General features: G+C 35.0%; 1 non-coding gene across 1 annotated transcript; it reads left to right on the forward strand.

Moving 5' to 3' along the window:
* Positions 1 to 1,449: 1,449 nt before the first annotated feature.
* LOC127747200 (small nucleolar RNA R71) lies at positions 1,450 to 1,558 on the forward strand. Its single transcript, XR_008009003.1, has one exon. It is a non-coding gene; the product is annotated as a small nucleolar RNA R71 (small nucleolar RNA).
* Positions 1,559 to 4,757: the final 3,199 nt, after the last annotated feature.

Genomic DNA, 4,757 nt, shown 5'->3' on the forward strand with positions numbered 1-4,757 from the left:
CTCCTCTGTCAACATCAATCACAGCTCCTACTGTGGCTAGGAAAGGTCTTCCAAGGATGATGCATTCATCCTCCTCCTTCCTAGTGTCTAAGATTATGGAATCAGCAGGGATGTAAAGGCCTTCAACCTTCACTAACACGTCCTCTACTAATCCATAAGCTTGTCTTATTGACTTGTCTGCCATCTGTAGTGAGAATATAGGAGGCTGTACCTCAATGATCCCCAACTTCTCCATTACAGAGAGTGGCATAAGATTTATGGCTGACCCCAGGTCACACAGAGTCTTTTCAAAGGTCATGGTGCCTATGGTACAGGGTATTAAGAATTTGCCAGGATCTTGTCTCTTTTGAAGTAAGGTTTGCTGAATTCATGTATCTAATTCATTAATGAGTAAGGGAGGTTCACCTTCCCAAGTTTCATTACCAAACAATTTGGCATTCAGCTTCATGATGGCTCCTAGATATTGAGCAACTTGCTCTCCAGTTACATTTTCATCCTCTTCAGAGGAAGAATAGTCTTCAGAGCTCATGAATGGTAAAAGGAGGTTTAATGGAATCTCTATGGTCTCTATATGAGCCTCAGATTCCTTTAGGTCCTCAATAGGGAACTCCTTCTTGTTTGAGAGACGTCCCATGAGGTCTTCCTCATTGGTATTCACGTCCTCTCCTTCCTCTCTAGGTTTGGCCATGTTGATTATGTTAATGGCCTTGCACACTCTTTTTGGATTCTCTTCAGTGTTGCTTGGGAGAGTATTAGGAGGCCTTTCAGTGACTTTCTTACTCAACTGGTCCACTTGTGCCTCCAAATTTCTGATGGAGGACATTGTTTCACTCATGAAACTTAAAGTGGCCTTAGACAGATCAGAGACTAAGTTTGCTAAGTTAGAGGTGCTCTGCTCAGAATTCTCTGTCTGTTGCTGAGAAGATGATGGATAAGGCTTGATATTGCTGACCCTATTTCTTCCACCATTATTAAAGCCTTGTTGAGGCTTTTGTTGATCCTTCCATGAGAAATTTGGATGATTTTTCCATGATGAATTATAGGTGTTTCCATAAGGTTCACCCATGTAATTTACCTCTGCTATTGCAGGGTTCTCAAGATCATAAGCTTCTTCTTCAGAAGATGCCTCTTTAGTACTGTTGGATGCATTTTGCCATCCCTTTAGACTTTGAGAAATCATGTTGACTTATTGAGTCAACATTTTGTTCTGAGCCAGTATGGCATTTAGAGCATCAATTTCAAGAACTCCCTTCCTCTGAGGCATCCCATTAGTTACGGAATTCCTCTCAGAAGTATACATGAATTAGTTATTTGCAACCATGTCAATGAGTTCTTGAGCTTCTGCAGGCGTTTTCTTTAGGTGAATGGATCCACCTGCAGAATGGTCCATTGATATCTTAGAAAATTCAGATAGGCCATAATAGAATATATCCAAAATGGTCCATTCAGAAGGCATGTCAGAAGGACACTTTTTGGTCATCTGCTTGTATCTTTCCCAAGCTTCATAAAGGGATTCACCATCTTTTTGTTTGAAGGTCTGAACATCCACTCTAAGCTTGCTCAGCTTTTGAGGAGGAAAGAACTTAGCCAAGAAGGCCGCGACCAGCTTATCCCATGAGTCCAGGCTATCTTTAGGTTGTGAATCCAACCATATTCTAGCTATGTCTCTTACAGCAAAGGGGAAAAGCATGAGCCTGTAGACTTCAGGATCTACTCCATTAGTCTTAACAGTCTCACAGATCTACAAGAACTCAGTTAAAAACTGGTAGGGATCTTCTGATGGAAGTCCATGGAACTTGCAGTTCTGTTTTAGTAGAGCAACTAGTTGAGGTTTCAGCTTAAAGTTATTTGCTCCAATAGTAGGGATTGAGATGCTTCTTCCATCAAACTTGGAAGTAGGTGTAGTATAATCACCAAGCATCCTCCTTACATTATTATTTTCGGCTACCATCTCCTCTTCCTTTTCGAAAATTTCTGTAAGGTTGTCTCTGGATTGTTGTAATTTAGCTTCTCTTAATTTCCTCTTCAGAGTCCTTTCAGGTTCAGGATCTGCCTCAACAAGAATGTTCTTGTCATTGCTCCTGCTCATATGAAAAAGAAGGGAACAGAAAATAATAATAGGGATCCTCTTTACCACAGTAGAGAGATTCCTTTATGTTAGTAGAAGAAGAAAGGAATAGAAGAAGGAAAAGGTAAGAATCCAAACACAAGGGTGAAGATAGGTTCGGATTCTTGAGATGAGGAGAAGTGTTAGTAAATAAATAAATAAATAGAAGAAGATGAGAGGGAGAGAATTCGAAAATTAATTTTGAAAAATAAGTTAGTGATTTTCGAAAATTAAAGGAAGAAATAAAATTAAAATTTAAAACAATTAGTTAATTAAAAGAATTTTGAAAAAGAGGGAGGTAATTTTCAAAAATTAGAGAGCTAAAATTAGTTAGGTAGTTTTGAAAAAGATAAAAAAAAATAAACAAAACTTAATTAGTTAGTTTGAAAAAGATTTGAAAATCAAATTTGAAAAGATAAGAAGATAAGAAGATATTTTTAAATCAATTTTTTTTGAAAAAGATTAAATTTTGAAAAAGATATGATAAAAAAAGATATTTTGAAAAAGAATTGATTTTTAATATTAAAATTTTATTACTTGACTAACAAGAAACTATAAGATATGATTCTAGAATTTAAAAATTGAACCTTTCTTAACAAGCAAGTAACAAACTTCAAATTTTTGAATCAATCACATTAGTTGTTAGTAAAGTTTTCAAAATTTTGAAATAAAGATAAGAGAAAGATTTTGAAAATAAATTTTAAAAATTTCGAAAATAATAAAAAATGAAAAAGATTTGATTTTTTTTTAAAAAAAGATTTTGAAAAGATAGGATTTTTAAATTTGAAAATTTGACTTGACTTGTAAGAAATAGCTAAGTTTTAAAAAATTTTGACCAACTCAACTCAAATTTTCGAAATTTTGAGAGAAATAAGGAATAGATATTTTTTTATTTTTGAATTTTTAATGATGAGAGGGAAAAACATAAAAAATGACCCAAAACATGAAAATTTTAGATCAAAACCAATGATGCATGCAAGAACACTATGAATGTCAAGATGAACACTAAGAACACTTTGAAGATCATGATGAACATCAAGAACATATTTTTGAAAAAATTTTTGATGCAAAGAAAACATGCAAGACACCAAACTTAGAAATCTTTAATGCTTAGATACTATGAATGCAAAAATGCATATGAAAAACAACAAAAGATACAAAACAAGAAAATATCAAGATCAAACAAGAAGACTTACCAAGAACAACTTGAAGATCATGAAGAACACCATGCATGAATTTTTCGAAAAATGCATAATTTCTAAAAACATGCAATTGACACCAAACTTAAAATTTGACTAAAGACTCAAACAAGAAACACAAAAATAATTTTTTTGATTTTATGATTTTATAATTTTTGTATATATTTTTCAACATTTTATAGGAAAAAGAAAATAAGAAATTCAAAATTTTTAATAAGAATTCCAGGAATCTTTCAATGTTAGCCTAAAGCTCTAATCCAAGGGTTGGACATGGCTTAATAGCCAGCCAGTTTTAGGATATAAATCAGGCATGGAACAACTGATACTTCATCCAACTCCATATACATGCCTTTTATGTTGACAAGTGGAAGCCTCAATCCAAAAGAATTTGGATATGGCTTTACAGCCAGCCAGGCTTCAACATGTTACCATGAAACTCTAGAATTCATCCTTAAAAATTTAGAATAATTTTTGAAAACAAAAGGAAAAAATTTTTTTGAAAGAATTTTGAAAAATATTTTTTTCGAAAATAAAACAAAAAGAAAATTACCTAATCTGAGCAACAAGATGAACCGTCAGTTGTCCAAACTCGAACAATCCTTGGCAACGGCGCCAAAAACTTGGTTCACGAAATTGTGATCTCTAATAATGGCATTCAACTTGGTATGCGCATTTATAACTCAGCACTTTCTTCACAACTCCGCACAACTAACCAGCAAGTGCACTAGGTCGTCCAAGTAATAAATCTTACATGAGTAAGGGTCGATCCTACGGAGATTGTTGGTATGAAGAAAGCTATGGTCATCTTGTAAATATCAGTTAGGTGGATAATAAATGATTATGGAGTTTTTGAATAATAATAATAAATAAACAGAAAATAAAGATAGAAATACTTATGTAAATCAATGGTGGCAATTTCAGATAGGCGTATGAAGATGCTGTGCTCCTTTTGAATCTCTGCTTTCCTACTGCCTTCATCCAATCCTTCTTACTCCTTTCCATGGCAAGCTGTATGTAGGGCATCACCGTTGTCAATGGCTACATCTCATCCTCTCAGTGAAAATGGTCCAAATACTCAGTCACAGCACGGCTAATCATCTGTCGGTTCTTGGTGCACGAAATTGCAATCACACTTTTGCAACTCCGCACAACTAACCAGCAAGTGCACTGGGTCGTCCAAGTAATACCTTGCGTGAGCAAGGGTCGATCCCACGGAGATTGTCGGCTTGAAGCAAGCTATGGTTATCTTGTAAATCTTAGTCAGGATATCAGAAATTATCAGGATTGATTATGAAAAGCAAAAGAACATGAACTGATTACTTGTTTTGCAGTAATGGAGAATAGGTTGAGGTTTTGGAGATGCTCCATCTTCTGAATCTCTGCTTTCCTACTGTCTTCTTCTTCAAGCACGCAAGGCTCCTTCCATGGCAAGCTGTATGCAAGGGTTTCAC

The sequence above is a fragment of the Arachis duranensis genome, chromosome 4 (assembly GCF_000817695.3).
Source record: "Arachis duranensis cultivar V14167 chromosome 4, aradu.V14167.gnm2.J7QH, whole genome shotgun sequence".
NCBI classification, from domain to species: Eukaryota; Viridiplantae; Streptophyta; class Magnoliopsida; order Fabales; family Fabaceae; genus Arachis; species Arachis duranensis.